Here is a 17,570-nt window from a genome sequence, read left to right as displayed (position 1 = left end):
ACCAAACAAATTTTGTTAATATATTAGATTATCTAGTAATTAATCGTTCGGCTAATCAAAATAGTGAATTTTCACAAAATGGCAGCTTTTAAAAGAAATGATTTCGATTTTTACGTTAAAATTTGGCCGTAAATTGATTATAAAATGGAAAATAAGTATCAGATTTACAAAAGGAACGATTAATTACTAGAAAATGTATCTTTAAATATTGAGTTAAAACGGTTGACCGATCAAACAAGCCGTTTTCGAGATATCGTGTACACCGACTTGAGAAATGCCGTTTTGAAAAAAACACGTTTAAAGTTTCAATACCTACCTTAAAACGTGCCGAGGCATCTCTACATATTTAGGTATAACTCCGAAAGTATTGCTTAGATCTACTTCAAATTTCGTGCGTATACTTTTGAATATATGTACGTTACAAAAATGCAATAAAAAAAATCGATTTTTTTGAAAGTCATAACTGCATATAACCCCTTAAAAAAAAGGTCGGTAAAATATAAGATTGTGTTGGTAATATAAAAACTCGGATTTTTATAATATAGGGTTTTTCAATAGATGCGCTTCAACTTTTTTCCGATAGGGAGGGCGAACGACGCAATATTTTTTATTTTTCGCTTGTCATTTGTAAACTTCATTAGTATACATTTCATCATGGAACGCTACACACTTGAGCAACGATTGCAAATTGTGCAAATTTTTTATGAAAATAATCGTTCTGTTGCTGCTACTTTAAGAGCATTACGGCCATTTTACGGTCCATTTAACACGCCGTCCCGTTTTGGGATTATGTGAAGTCATTGGTCTACAGTAACAAGCCGGCGACGATTTGTGAGCTCAGAGCCAATATTGAACGCGAAATTGCTGGAATTTCGGCCGATTTATGCAAAAGAGTGGTCGAAAATTGGGTTCCACGATTGGATTTCGTAAAACGTGCACGCGGTGGTCATGCAAAAGAAATCGAATTTCATACGTAAATGTATATGTTCAAATTCGATAATAAAAAAAAAAAAATTAGTTAAAAAGTCAAACCGTTTGTGTTTTATGCAAAAAAGTTCAAATGTTGAAGCGCTCTTACTGAAAAACCCTATATTTTCAAACATTCCTTTTACGTTAAGAAATATACACATAGCCCATAAAATCTGCGTACACCTTAGAAATATTTTTAAATTGGTTAAAAACACAATATAAATTATGGTTGGTACGAATATTCATCTATTCTTTCATTACATTGTTAAGTAGGTAGGTAGGTAGGAAGGCTGTCGCAATGACACACTTAGACCTTTCATAAGTCCATTGTGATACCACTGGAATTTATCCTTGCACTATGAGTTCCTTTTCAAACCATCCGGTAGCTTTAATAAACGAGCAAAGCTTCGTTTATTTTAGGTGCGCTCTGTCCGCTACATCAGTTAAAAATGCAGTACCAAGAGTGCGGAACCTCTTTATAGCTAAGCTTTCACACTCACATTAAAGGTGTCTGACTGTTTCATCTTCTTCTGTCTTAAGACTGCTTCTACAGAAATCGAAGTACGGGAGTCCTAACCTTCTAGCGTGGCTGCCTATTAAACAATGACCAGTTAATACCCCTATCTTGTTTTTTATATGTAGCTTCTCTGTTGAATCTTAACAAGCTTCCTGATTGACCACTGTTCCATTTCGGCCATGTCTGTCTGCTTAGTTCGCATGTTGTGAGGTTTTGCCAGATTGTATTGATGGTTTCCCTATCTATAAGTAGTTTACAAGTGGCTATAGGCGACTTATCCACTTGTAGAACAAGAGTTGTACGGATTCGAGCAAATTCATCTGCCTTGCAGTTCCCTGCTGTATTCCTGTGGCCTGGCACCTAAATAAGGTGTACTTTGTAGTGCCATATTTAGATACGTCATTTAGAAGTTTAAAACGTTCTACGACTGTTTTTGACGAGTGTATCTTAGATTCTAGCGCTTTTATTGCTGCTTGAATGTCCGAGTATATGAAGACTTCATTTGTGGATAATACTCTCGTTTTTATTACAGTAAACCCCTCTTTTATGGCAGTGACTTCCACCTGAAATACACTGCAATTAATGTAGGCGAAATGATTGGCAAACTCCGAGTTTATCGGAGTAAGCCCCTCCACTTACTCTGTTGTCTAGTTTTGAGCCATCTGTATAGATGTTTATATAATTTTCTCTAACAATAAGCCCGTTATCCCATTCCTCCTTGGAAGGAAATACTGTGACGAAGGATTTATTTATCCTTGGTCTTACAAAAATTCGTCGTATCAGGAATACAGGGGAATTTTTCTAAAATTGAAGAGTTCGTTCTGAGTAGACCGATTTCTCTTAATCTGAGAGCTACCTTGGCAGCTGTTTGCTTTCCGAATTGCTCTATTGGTAATACGTTAAAGACTGGCCTCTCTTTTAATATATATCTTTTCTAAAGCCGGCCACCATACTAGTATACCGTATATTAGGATTGGTCTTACAATCCTGTGTAAAGCCAATATACGATAGATGTGGAAAGACCCCAACTTAGTCTTATTAGCTGTTTACAAGAGTAGAGTGCTATTGTCGCTCTTTTTTACTCTATCTTCGTCATTTGACTTTCATCTTAGTTTTCTGTCTAGTATTAAACCTAAGTAGCGGGCCTCATCACTAAATGACAGTGCGGTACCACCTATTGTTGGAGGAGTTATTTTTGGAACTCTATGTTTCCTAGTAAATAAGATAAGTTCAGTTTTGTTAGGGTTGACGCTTAGCCCATTTGCTTTTGACCAGTTTTCAACCATGTTTAGTAAATCTTGCATGATTTCACAAAGTGTACTGGGAAATTTCCCTCTTACTACCATTGCAACATCATCCGCATAGGCTACGACGTGTTGTCCCCTCTCCTTTGGGCTCTTTAGCAAGAAGTTTATTGCCAGCACGCAGAGGAGAAGGGACAGCACTCCGCCTTGAGGTGTTCCTCTACTGACTCTTTTCCTGATCTTCGAGCTCATGAGCATGTTTTTGATGAACTCAACCAGGGCCCCAGAGATCACAGGGCCTTTATTATGGTATCCATTAGGATGTTGTTAAACGCGCCCTCGATATCAAGGAAGGCTACCAGTGTGTATTTCTTATTGTAAATTGACTTCCCGATTTCTGTAACAAGTGAGTTAAGTGCGGTTTCTGTAGATTTTCCTTTACAGAGCGCATGTCGTAAGATACTAAGCTTGCCAGGGTTGATGTTAGCCTTAAGAGGTTAGTAGGAGTCAGAATTTTGCAAAACTTGGATTTTTTTTGCATTTTCTTAAAATATAATATCTTAGAATATTGTGTGAAAATTTGAAGTAAATCCGACAAATACTTTTCGAGCTATTCAACAATTAACAAAGGGCGCTCGGGTTCTCCGAAGCCGATAGCTAAACTTTAAATGCGTTTATCTCAAAACTATATTTTTCGAACTAGTGATCACTGTGACTTAAAACCCGCTTGGTAGAGTTCAATAAAATTTATACTGCTTTTGGAAAACATAAAAAACTTGTGCCTGATCGAAGGATTTTTTTCAAAAATTTCGATTTTTTTAAACCATTTTTTTCTCGAAAATCTGAAAACTATTTCCTGAGGTCGCTATCAATATTTTGAAAAAAGCTTCGATCAGGCGCAAGATTATCTATTTATAAAAGTAGTTTCTTGTCCGATTGATTTTAGATGAATCTCCAAGGACTTGTGATGATCACCCCAAGGGACTTCTGGAGAAACGGGCTCCACGCAAACAGCGATAACTTTTACAATTATTAATATTTTTTGGAAATTTTGCTAAAGTCAAGTCGAAACTTGATGCATTAATGCGATGTTTTTATTTTTGTAAAATAAAGCAATTGACTAGCAAAAAAAATTATTGAAAACCCTCATTTTTTCGGGCCTATGACTACCCCTAACCCCTTAAACTACAAAATCAGAAGAAAATAACAAGATTCCTCACTTCATTTTTTTCATAACGGCAAGTAATTGCAGCAACATGTAAATATAGCAACCAGAAAAACTGCGTGCAGTTTGTGTCTTTTACTTTATTAGGATGTTTTTTAGTTTTTGTACACTTTTCATAATTTGTTATTATAATTGATCAGTTAGCGAACTCAGTTGCGCATTTTGTTTAAAAGTGGTAATAATATGAAAATTTGGAAACCAAAGAATTTATTTTCCTCGACCAGAAAAAGAAAAATTATGAAATTGTGGAAAGATGGAAATAGTTTCCGAAACATTCGCAAAGCTATTGGAAGAACATTTTCTTCTATTCCGCGCGTAGTAAGCATTTACGAGCAACTCGGGATTTTAACAGCTAAGCCCAGGACTGGGCGTCCAAGAACACTATCGGTCCGAGAAGAGCGCAACATAATCAATATGGCAAAGGTTAACCCTCGAACTGCATTAACAAAAATTGTTGAAAAAAATATTTGTGTGGAAACTGCTATAAAAGTTTAACATAGAACTGGCTATCATGGCAGAGTCGTTTGCAGAAAGCCGTTTATGTCACTTGTGAGCAGAAGAGACGGCATTGAATTTGTTAATAATTAGGTATATAAATAAGCCTCCAGAGTTTTGGAACCAAGTCATTTTTTCAGGCAAAAGTAAATTTTGTATTTTTGGGATAAGAGGTCCTCAAATTGTTTGGCGCAAATCAGGAACTGTTCTTCTTCTCTCTTGTTGTTCAGTGAGAATGCAAGCCGGTAAGTGGCGTGGGTCAGTTTGAATTTATTGAATCCACGATGGATAAATGGGGGTATTTGAAGATTTTAAAAATAATTCGAGACGGAGGGCCGAAAATCTCAGCTTAACACGAACGTTTTTGTTCCAACAAGATAATCCCCGAAAACACCGCGCTGAGATCGTTAAGCTTTGGCTCTTGTAAAACGCTCAAAACATCCTATCAGTCGCGCGATCTGAATCCTATTGAGCATCTGTTGGATCTACAAGGTGAAGTCCAAAATAAACAAGACTGAGCCAAAATAGAAACGATAGGAGCTTTGCTCTGATAACTTCGAGTTTATTTATTCAGAATAGTCCCCCTGGCCTCGATTAACTGTTTTGAGCTATCTAAAAGCTTTTCGAAAGAGTGTTTTAGATCATTGATCGGAATGTCCTTCAGGATGTCAGTACAAGCCCTTTGGATGGTTTCTACGGACGTAAAACCTTTTTTTTCTTTCATGGCCAAATGCTATTTTTCGAATAGGTAGAAGTCACAGAGAGCCATATCAGGCGAATTCGGTGAGTGATTGATGGTTAAAATGCGATTTCTAGCCAAAAAATCAATCACAAGAGTGGATCGATGAGATGGTGCAATATCATGCAATAGCGCCAGTTTCCTCCTTCGCAGTATTCAGGGCGAATGCGATGAAACAAACGCTTCAAAACGCCAAGATAGAAAATTGCATTGACGGTTTGGCCCGTTGGTACGAACTCTTTGTGTCGTTGACGACGTAAAAACAAATGAAAATTAACTTGATTTTTGACTTCCCCAAACGCGATTTTTTGGGTGGTGGCTCATCTGGGGCCTTCCATTCGGCACTTTGATGCTTAGTTTTAGATTCATGGAAACACCGCGTTTCGTCACCAGTTACAATATTGTAAAGGAAGTTCTCCTCTTTTCTCCCCTCTTGGTCTTTCGTTACGTTACCATTAAAACCATTGAAAATTGTAAAAATCGTGTGTGGGGATCTGGTTGTTTCAGAAACGACAACGATCGAGTAGCCACTGAATAAATAAAATAGGAGTTTGAAATTGTAAATTATTTTACACGACAAATCTTGTAAAGGTGATATCACTTGAGCAACAACAACATTTACATTTACAGATATGCGCAATACGCCAAGTCGTGGAAACGACCCATGAAAAGAGAATCGACACACACCACCTTTTCGTCGATTTTAAAGCCGCATTCGATAGCACTAAAAGGAGTTGCTGCGATATCTGAATTTAGTATCCTCGTAAAACTAGCAGCGCCTTCAGATGTGGGAAAGACCTCTCCGAGTCATTTGACACTAAACGAGGTTTCAGACTGGATGACTCGCTACGGTGTGACTTCTTTAACCTGATGTTGGAGAGGATCGTGCGAGGCGCAGAGCTTAATTGCTCAGGCACAATTTTCTATAAGAGCGCACAATAGTTAGCGCTTGCCGATGATATTGACATCATAGGCCTTAACAACCGCTCTGTTAGTTCTACTTCTAAACTGGATAAATGAGTAAAGGGAATGGGTATGCGGTGAGCGAGAACAAACGAAGTACCTCCTGTCATGAAACAAATATTCGGGGTAATCGCATATCGGCACTGATGTCACTGTTGACAGTTATGATTTCAAAGTTGTAAAAGACTTCGCTTATTTTGGAACCAGCATTAACACCGTTGTCAAGCTGCAGGCTATCGGGGTTGTAACAGGTTGCCTTCAGATATGGAGATAAGCTGTGAATAAATTTTACCTAACAAATAAGTCCCGGACAAACAGCGGGTGGTGGATAAGGACGTAGTAGGGTGAACAGAAAAAGTTACAAGGCCAAATCTATCACCGACAAGGCGAGGAAGTGTCGCCTTTAAATAAGCACTTAGCCCAAAACAGCGCCTGTCTTGTAGCAAGCGATTGGAAAAACGAAATGCTGCTCTCACCAGCTAAATCTAAGAAGGCAGCCCCAACGTGCGGATAGGGGACCTAGGCTAATAACCTATTGCTCTTGAATTAAATCTGTTACTGAAAGCGAATCAAATTCGGCACTATGCGCCCAAAGACAGCGCGATAGCACCTAATAATAATAATTCACACCGATAACAATGTCAGCCGTGAAATCCAACGGAGAATCTCTCTTGCCAACAAATGCTATTTTTAGACTAAGTAGGCAATTGAGTAGTAAAGTCCTCTTTCGATGAACAAAACTAACACTCTATAAGGCTCTCATCATGTCCGCCCTATTGTAGGGCGCAGAAATTTGGATGATGACAATATCCGATGAGACGTGCTTTGAAGTGTTTGAGAGAAAGATTCTGCGGAAGATTTTTGGACATTTGCACGTTGGCAACGGCGAATATCGCAGGCGATGGAACGATGAGTTGTATGAGCTTTACGATGACATAGACATAGCGTAGCGATTAAAGATCCAGCAGCTTCGTTGGCTAAGTCATGTCGTCCAAGAGGATACCAGGTACCAGGTACGGTACCAGCTGGTAGTAGCAGAGGAAGAGAAAGGCCTCCTCTGTGTTGGAAAGATCAGGTGAAGATGGTATTTGCTTCAATTGGTGTTTCCAACTGGCGCTGGATAGCACGAGAAAGAAACGACTTTGTTAAACTCGGGCAAAATCGCGTACGCGATTACCGCGCCAATCAAGAGAAAGAAGAAGCTCATCCATCATGTTTTGGCATTGTCGTACGCAGTATGATACACAGGGCCGTGGAGAGAGTATTCGGGCCTCGGGGGAAACTTGAGATGCGGGCCCCTTCAAATTTTTTTTATTTATCAAAATGCGTATTATGTTATAGTGAGCCTCGAGTCCGGGCCCCTCTGAAAACTCCGGGCCCGGGGGAAAAAGTACCCGATCCCCCCACCTCCTCGGGCTTGGTGATACAGCTGCTATTGCTTAGCTGGCTGCTTGGCTGCTTGGCTGCCACCTCAAAGCTACTTTTAAATTTAAATTTGCTAGTATTTCATTAAACTACTTTTTTTTCACACGACCCAAGTGCTCTCAGACTTTAAACTTATTATTAGATCCAGGCAGCACTGAACACCGTCGTTTTTAAGATTTTATTTAAGCTTTTACTGATTTATTGTTTTATAGAAGCCACTGTGGTGAGCAAAGTTGGCAACGCGAATATTCCATTCAATTAAAGAGCGACGGCATGGATGCCTCTCTTCTCTTTTTACAATTCCACTTTTTATATGAATACATTCAAATAAGTTTGTATAAACAGTCGTGCATATGTATTTGTAGCCCACCGCTGTAAAAAAGGAAGTAGCGAAAGAGCGGATGATCTCACCAGTTTCGTTCGGAGATGGCAATACCATTTTTGACCATGGCTTAAACCTAAAACACTGCGCCTGAAAAGCAAACAAACTACTCTTACTCGCCAAAAGCGTCGAAAGCTATTTGCTGAAGCGAGAGTTGGAGCAGGTTTTCAAGTTGCCTTGAGTGCGAAAAGACAGTGACAGTTTCTTTTTGGAAGTTGTGATGTGAACCTCGCGAAGCGGATAAATGGAAAACGGTGTGCACTGAATAGCTAAATAGCAAAAGTGTGTTGTGTCATTGTGGTGTTTTAATTGTTTCAATTACGAGTATTGTCCATAAAAAACAAGTTTATTTTTTCGATTTCGTATGCTGAACTTGTTGTGCCACGGTTGGGTCATCCGGTGAACATGCGCGCTAGTGATGAATGTGCGAATGTGCGAAGATTCCTCATCCCATTGATAATCTTCACACAAACACATACGCAACCGATATGCATAAATACATGGGCAGCAATGCACTTGTGCAACAAAGAGAAGCAAGACAACGAATAGTGTAAAAAGCAATAAAAATAACTAGGCGGAAAATAATAAGCCAAACCGAACAGAAAACTCGAAAAGTCAGTCAAAAACAACATGCAACTCAAACACACCTACACACATGCATGCATCATACACATGCAAGTACGAGAGTGCACCCTGTAGCAAAATTTGTGATAACCTGTGAAATGAGTAGCGACCTCTAGGCAACAGTGGTGCCAAATGAACGATTTGAACAACGCTAAATTATAATTTTATTTAACGGATGTAACAATTTTGGATTGACAAAAACAAAAACACAAAATCGATGCTATAGATAAAATTTTGAAAATTGAAACAAGAAAATTTAATAAAATTAAGAAAATTTAAAAAGTTATGTTAAAATAAATATCTTCAAATAGTTTTGGTCGTTTGTTATTGTCGACATAAACGGCTGAAGAAATATCATTTCCACATTCGACATGATGGAAAAATGACGCGTACTGGCGAAATAATCTTGCATGAATTCTGCACGTTCAATATTTATCGCGTTATTCGGGTATCGTGTCGGAAAATTAAATTGTTTTTTAATATTTATTTTCCGATTCACATCACGTTTCACCACTATTCCACCCTTCACGGTCAATAAATATCACTGCCCATTCGGAAGTGCACAGATTCGAAACCCTGGGTACGAAACACCAAACGATAGTAAAAGTTTTTTTCGCATAGCGGTCGCCCCTCGGCAGGCAATGGCAAACCTCCAAGTATATTTCTGTTTATTCTGTTTACTGTTTGTATAGGCTTCGCGTTAGGGATTTGGCGTGGACTAGTACCATACCGAAATGGACTCGTCCTGCGATTGTGCTAGACTGCCCGATTTACTACAGGTCACATAAATATGGAAATACATTTGCACTAAGCCAGCTACAGTTGTTGCACTTGCTTTATAACCTTATTACTGGTCATATACACATAGATACATACGCATACACATACATAGATAACTAACTATGGTCGAATATGCAATACACCGTTTGATAGCTTGTGACTGTAACCGTAAAAAAACCAGATAATTTCAAATATTTATGTGTATAATAGAAGAAAATAAAAACGAAACCAAAAGCTTCGAACGATAATCAGCAAAGAGTGCAAATATAATTAAGGGACTTTCTGCCTTTGCGCAAACTTTCGTCCGCTATGTGAAATTTCTCAAGACTGCCAGCCGTCCCATTTATGTGCTGCTTGTACACACACAAATGTGTGCATGTATGTACATACATATGTATGTGCATAACACTAACGCCTTTCAAGAGATCTGTCGTTTACAGCTCGGCCGTCTGCAAACAATGAAAACAAGTGAAAATGAAAAATCCACGTTCTCAAAAGTGGGAAAATATGTCCAAATTTTACTTATACTTACATGCATTCGTGGATTTATAGGGCTCATATACATTTGCACAAATGCGCTTAAAATATGTACGAGCGGTTGTACAATTAGATTACGTAAACGTTAATTAGTTACCTTTATTATCAAACGGAACAACAATCAAGGCTCACTAACTGATACAAAACCGATTGGTACATACACATATGTATGTATGTATGTATGCAGCTTTTAGAGATCAAGTCCAGATCTGTATGCGCTTGCATGCATACATAGATAACCTGAAAACTTTAGAGAAATCTTGCTATTTTTCTTCTTGTTTGAGGCTGCTTTGATCCTCTCTTCGGACGATGCCGAGTACTGGAATCATATTAGAGCACAATCCTAGCCAATATTTGGGCCACGAGTACCAATTCCCAACTTGTAGGAATATCCCAAATTTGACCATTTTTATCTAAATGCATATACTAGGTTGTTCAATGAGTTTTGCGGTTCGATAAGAAAACACAATTTTATAGTTTGAAATACACTTAAAATCTTGATAGATAAGGTTCGACATCAATGTCAAAAAGCAGCTCGTCTTTCTATTTGTTAACGACACGTTATATGTTAAAAAATAATGACGAAGTAATGAGCAAAAAAAGCAAAGTAAGGGTTTATAAAACTTCCGTGCGACCTCTAATGACATATCCCAATGAGACACGCGCAGACAAAGCAGCTACAGAACGAGCTATCTCAACTATCGAACTGCGATCTCTTAGTGCTATAAGCGGTCATACTCTACGAAAGTCATACTCTATGAGGATTCAAAGCTTAAGAGAAATGCGCGAAATACTCGATAGTGTAAAATGGATCCGCAAAAGGGGACAAGATCGGAAGAAAAATGTCCTCAGAAAGACCGATTACTGCTTGGCAAAACTGGTGATGACCGGGAAACCAAACATTACACGCACGCAATGAAGACCACCAAACTGATTGAAAGGGCGCTGGACATCGGGATCAACAACCCGATTTGTATTGCGTATTAATATGTATATAAGCTTTTGTTAGAAATGGGATAATAATCCTAACTAAAGATGAAGACGAATAAACAGACTTTGTTATTCAGTAGAGTGTCCCTGAACATCAATACACTTGAACACTATGAACTCCATCTCTGAAGTGAGAATCTGGAAGGGCTGCAAAATACGCTTACGAAGCTGTTATGTCATCCTCATTTCATGAAAAATGCTTTGCACGCATGAATTTTTTTAGGTCTGTAAACAGATGGAAGTCGCTAGGGGCCAACAATTCGAACTTTAAATCATGGATTTTAGCCATTGTCAAACTGCTCTCGTGACGCGATGCATTGTCCCAATTGAAAAAAAATTCTTTTGCAAGCTGGGCCTTTTTTCAAGAATTTTTTCCTTCAGTTGACTCTAGAAGGTTGATTTTTGGACGCGAATTCGTTTCGAAGCCGAAGGAGCAGTTTCACATCACTCTTTAGCCTCTGGTTTTCATTTAGAATCATGGTGATAGACCCAAGTCTAGTCCACAGCAACAGACATTCTGTATTTTTTCTACGATTTCTGGTGCTGTTGCTAATTTTGGACGTCCTTGACGTGGAGCGTCCACGTTTAAATTCAGCAACCCATCTTTCTATTTCACATGTTCCGTCTAAGATGGGCAAACAGTAAAAAGATGTTACAAGCATTTGGGCTTCTAAAAACTGTAACAAAGATTTAAAGTGTAGCCAATTTGTGGGAGAGCACAAGTCAGAGAGGGGTAGTGAGGACAGGCCAAAATAAATCTATGGTAACTGTTGTGAAGCTAACAAAGATTTAGGGCTGAGTATAGGCACTGGACACAAAGCATTTAGTCGGGAGTGTCCTCTCTACATCAGGTTCCAGAGCCGCACTATGAGTACCACTAAAATGTATACCTAAAGCTATCACTCAAATATTTCGGAAGAGACCCATTCTTAATATTGTAAATAAATTTCATAGTGTGGAAAAAACTAATTCTTTCACATACGTTCAATGGTTAAACGTTTCCAAGGGCTTGCAAGAAATATATTTCAAATTTACAGAAAATCTTTTACGTAGGTAGGTTAGAAGGTATCTAAGCTGAAAAACTGACTCAGGCTATACCCAACAGGCCCACTAAGGAACCGCAAGTGCCAAGACACCAAACTCAGACATTCGCTAAGAAAGTGTTCAACAGTCTCTTTCTCTGCAGGATCCCCACAGCTTCTGCATTGGGAGTTGTACGGTAGTTTCAGCTTTTCCGCATGAGTCCAGTAACCGGCGACCAATGCTATGAGTTTGGAAATTGAATGGCAGGCGATCCCCAGCACTTTAAGCTTGCCACTTCTGTCGTACTGCGGCCAATGTGTTTTTGAGATAGTGCAAGATAAAATAGAACTCCATATGTCTTGCACTTTTTTAAGAAAGAAATTGTTCCCTTTAACAACGGTCAAGCGGACACCGATGTCTGGGATGAGGACAACAGAAACTGGTAAGCTCTTCTGCAATTTCATTTGCCTTTATGTTGCTATGCCTTGAAACCCAGATAAGAGAAGTGATGCCTGCACTTTAGAGACGTTTGATCAGGAATTGGCAGGTGGCAACATGACGACGACATTGCCTTACCATAATCAGAGTTAAACTATCGGAAAACATATTTATATCTCTCTCCCAACAACGATCCCTAAGCATTGTGCATGTCTGCAGGATGGCAAAAACCTCTGCTTAAAAAATACTACTAGTTTTCAACAGTTTGAAGGAGACTTAAATATTAGCTGATTTAAAGAAAAACTCCCACTACCGCTCCCACTCCAGATGCTATCTTGGATCCGCAGGTGAAAACAGAGGTACTTATGTCCGTGCAAACTCTTTTGACCTTCCAATCCAGCCTGCTTGGAAAGATAGCAGTTTGCGGATGGAGAAATCTGTACGAAGTACAGAGAAGGAAGAAGAAATATGCCTCAAAATGCTACCATGTCATACAGGAGATTGCCTTCAGAGGCGAACCTGCTGATGCAGCAATGGATTGAACTTGAAAATCAACGGGAAGTAAGTGCAGAATGACGTTAAGGGCGACAGGGGGCATGCAGAACATGTAGAGTATGTCCCAGTGATGTCAATACATACTTTCTGCTCTCTCTCTAATTTAGAAAATCTATAAAACCAAAGAAAACCCCAAAGTTAGCATAAACTGGGGGCTCACACAGATTTTTTTGCAATATTTTAAAACTCGTAGATAAATAACAAAATTGAATTTTGTTTAGTTCAATTTACACAATAAGCTCAATTTATTTGAAAACTATTTTTTTTTTTTAAATAGTAAAGGTGACCATTAGCAGGCACGTAGCCAGAGAGGGGGCATGAGCGGTTTTCTTCGAGACGTTTACTTCTTTCATTAAATTCTGGAGCGCGACAACGTTTTTCTTGTCTTAAATCGAAATAAAAAATATCCACAAATGTTGTTATCATTTCCATCCTTGTTTATTAATATTCAGTCTTATCTAAAGCAAATTATTTCATCTTCAGTACTGGCGACATTCTTTCGACTACAGGTAATAAATCAAATTATACAAAGCATTACTAAATGCAGCAAAAAAGTGCTAAATATATGAAATATAATTTAAAATCGGCGGGCCCCTCTGAAACAAAATCCAAGCTACGATGCTGACCATTAGTTTAAATACTCAAAGTAAATATTTTTCAATAGTTGCTCCATCCATAAGATTTTTTATGCATTTACGTATATGTAGATGTAATAAATTATAATAATTACCAACACTAATAAAATGACATACATCCATTAGCAAGTTTTTACAAGTGTATCGGGTGTTTTTTAGCTGGGAACCATCGATATCAATAACCACGGTTTGACAGCTGAGAATGGCAAACTGTGACATTTCTGTTCAGTAAGGTTTGACAAGTCATCATGAAACGCTTAACGACAGAACATCGTTTCCAAACTGTGGAAATACACTTTGAAAAAAAAAATCTGTTCGCGAGATTCATGGAACGAAGTATTGAAGCAGATACCGAAACTCGTTCCTGCGACTGCGTGAAAAATTTCACGCAAGTATCTTGGCTTCAAATGAAAGGTCGAGCCAAGAAGCACCGACAGATTTGGGAACTCCTAAAACACTCACTCACTTGTATTTAAAGCTCTAAAAAGTGCAAGGGTGGATCGTCAAGGAGGAAAGGAGAGAAGTAACAGAAGGAAAAAGATAGAATAGAACAGAGAAATAGAGGTAGTTAGACCTGTGAGAATTTTCCAGATTCTTTGGTAAATCTGAAAATATCCTCCAGTTTGAGAGATCGAATTTAACTCGTTCTCATGACAACGGAACATAAAATTCGCTGCCTTGCTTTAGCAAATGCAGGATACTCGCAGAGAAAATGCCCAATGCTATCCGCCCCCTCTACCCAAGACAGGCCAATCGGGAAGATCTTGGTTTACGTGCCTATATAATACAGATCATGCAAGAATTGAAGCCAAATGACCATTGCTTGCATCGAATTTTTGCTGTTTGGGCTCATTTACTTTTATTATTCAGATTTATTGGAAAAAGAAGTCAAAAATTGGACTGATCGAATGGGCCATGTAACTAATAAAATTAGTTGTCTACTAGATCACAATACAAAAATTTATGTTTTGTATTATCATTTAAAGTTCCCAAGCTCTTAAAAACACCCTTTATATAGCGAGGTTTGTTGTAATTTCTCTTGATTAGCGAAGTCATCATCATCACTTTAAAGCTGTTTTGTTTTTTGTAGAAAGAGGCCTAAAAACGCATACATATATACATACATACATATGTATGTACAAACACGTAAATAGTCATGTCGCTTCGTTTTTTCTTTTTGTTTTTAATATACATATTTGTGTATCAAAAGTGGAAAGCGTAGCATATTTATATACATACATAAATTCGCGCATGCGTATGCCATTGCGTCTACGAATGCGAGTACAAGTGCGAGTATGTGCAATACGAGTTAACTTCTGAATAAAAGATCGTACATGCATACATACATACATACATACGTATTAAAATAAAAGTAAAGAAAAAGTGATCACGAAACCCCAATACGATTTTAGGAGTTGCTCTTCTTCTGTGAATTATTAATGTTGGGATAGTGACTGGTATGCATGAAATACATACATACGTACATACACACACATATATATGTATGGATGGATGTAGATAAAATAAAGAGCCGAGTAAATTATAAGCAGCAACAAATGCTGAACGGTTAAAGTTGAGTTGCCGCGAAATTGTTGGCTGGCATTGATGCTGCCGCTACTCTCACCGGTGGGGCCAAAAGATAACGCGAGATACCACCCTAAAGAGCTGAATTCAACATACGAACTCATAACCGCATTGACTCCCGAACTCATTCACTCACATACGCGTTTGTGTAATTGTGCATACACAAATACGTATTTACGTGCGTATCCATACATCAGGCTGAGGAGTCGGCGTACAAAAGTGAAAGATCACAGCGAATTTGCACTTGTTATTATTTCGAATTTGTATGGTATCGGTTAATGTTTCAGTGGTTATTGCACTTGAAGTTGTTGATTTTTTTCATTGCTGAAATTAAGTGTACAGTTTATTGTTGACAATTACTCAGCTCTGCTGCCGATTTCATCTACAGTTTTTCACATAGCGGCCTTCCTAATTGTGATTAATTAAAGAGAGGTAAGTACAAACTTCCTTTTTAACACACTTTTATTATCTTGGGTTGTATGTATGTATGTATGTATGTATGTATGTAACGGAATCTTTGAGCTTAATTTTCACTGGCTTCTAAAAATCGGATCGACTTGGAATTTTGCACACCTATCAAGGACCGATGACAATGCAATAATTTGATACAAGTTTTCCATTATCCTTATTAGGATTTCCAGGATTAATATTTTCTTTTTTTACCTGTGGGCAAAAAGTAAGGTGAATTTGGTTGTAAAATGAAAAATCTTTATTTATTCTTGTAAATCAGTTTCTCAGGTTCCCTCCACGAAATAAGTTCTTCATCCCGATTACTTCTTTATCATGGCCGATAACTGCATAGCTTTAGACTCACAGTCGATAAGAAAGAAATTAAATATAACACGAATATATCGAATCATTAATTCACTGACTGCAATGATAATAATAATTTTCATTCATAATAAAAAATAGTTTAAAAAAACTAAAAAACACGTTCTTTTGCCAATCAAACTAAAAAGTAGAAAATAAAAAATACTTCAAAAAAAATTAAAAACACGCTTTTATTGCTAATCGAACTAAAAAGTAGAAAATAAATTTTAATGACAACGAGACCTATAATGAAGTAATAGCAAATCTAACGATCAGTCATAGTCAACTACCTCAGAACAGAATTATAACAAAAATTAAGATACAAATAGAGTAATTCAAATTAGAGTTAAAAGCGTGGGATGCTTGATATAGTAAATATTACAATCATTCTATTGGCAACTACCTATGTACAGAGGGTTATGAAAGTGAAGCAAGGGAGGCAACCAAGCCTGTGTCCATTTTGTAATACTCCAGTCAGTATCCTGCACTTGTTAACCTTTTGCCCTGGACTAGATAGACAAAGACAGCAGAATTTTGACGGTCATGATGCACTATCGCTATTAATTAACCCTTCCGATTCCAACATTTCGAAAATCTATAAATTTCTGAAGGACTCTGATCTTCTACGACGTATATAAACCAGGAATTTTTCACCAGCCAGCTGAAAGCCTCCGTTGCTAGCGCTGCGTTATCCTTTTGTTTATTTAGCAATTCTATTGTTATTTAAGCTTTTAAAAAATAAAAATAAAATAAAATAAAATAAATAAATAAGAATCATTGGCCGCTTTAACACTCCTCAAGAATATTTGATTTGCGAAGAAAACAGTTGTTTTGCGTTAGGGGTCAGCAGAAAAAGCAAAACAAATAAAAAATAGGTTACTTCATTAAACGCACTTTTTAATTATGTGCATATGTATGTGTGTGTATATAAATTTATATTATTATCACAATTATGCTTTAGTGTACATATACCCGCTTGCAAGTATGAATTCATTGTCGCAATAAAGGGTACATTCAGTTAAGAGGTAATATTTATATACATATGTACATATGTGCACTCGCATAGTGTAATCGGATTTTAATTAACGACGCCGGCCTCTGCCAGAAGTTTAACCGTGTGAAGTTTGCGTCTTTTCACTCTTTCCTCTCTCTCCCCAACCAACCTCTTTATTAAAGTTAGTTTAATTTTTCTCGTGAAGTTTTTATTTATCACTACAGGTAATGGCATTTACTTTGCTTAAATTTGTTCGAAGTTACGGCATAAATATTTTATTTTGTCGCTTTACCTTTTCATGTATGTACATACATATACACATAAATTCATACATTATGTCAAAAAAGTGTCGTCAATTGATGATTTAAAAATTTCTTTAAAGCGAATGTCAGATTTGTGTTAATAAAGTTATCGGTTTCGCCCCACGATAACGCACAGAGATAAGGCTATCTTATGAACTCATTTTGGCCAAGAGCTCTACAAGTAGCTTCAAACAACTATCGTATTTACTTAATATACATAGTTACGGCAAAACTTTTTCTCTTCCCAAACATTAAATTAACAATTCCAAGCACCCATTTTAGGCCGATAGAAGCAGACATAAAAGGGAATTCCAGCCGAGAATTCAATTGAATTCGTTG

General features: G+C 37.6%; 1 protein-coding gene across 9 annotated transcripts in view; it reads left to right on the top strand.

Moving 5' to 3' along the window:
* Positions 1-8,155: 8,155 nt before the first annotated feature.
* Positions 8,156-17,570, top strand: part of LOC129245084 (hillarin) — a 59,885-nt gene continuing 50,470 nt past the window's right edge. Inside the window, exons 1-2 of one of the 9 annotated variants that reach the window (XM_054883058.1) lie at positions 8,156-8,241; positions 14,954-15,557. The gene's annotated coding sequence lies outside the window, so the exon portion shown is untranslated. Of the gene's footprint in view, positions 8,574-9,123; positions 9,164-14,953; positions 15,558-17,570 lie in introns of those variants that run through there. The other 8 variants (XM_054883064.1, XM_054883065.1, XM_054883063.1 and 5 more) reach the window with 8 other exon arrangements.

This window comes from Anastrepha obliqua, chromosome 4 (genome assembly GCF_027943255.1).
Source record: "Anastrepha obliqua isolate idAnaObli1 chromosome 4, idAnaObli1_1.0, whole genome shotgun sequence".
NCBI lineage: Eukaryota > Metazoa > Arthropoda > Insecta > Diptera > Tephritidae > Anastrepha > Anastrepha obliqua.
Note: the sequence above shows the minus strand (reverse complement) of the source record. Positions and strands in the feature narration are given on the sequence as shown.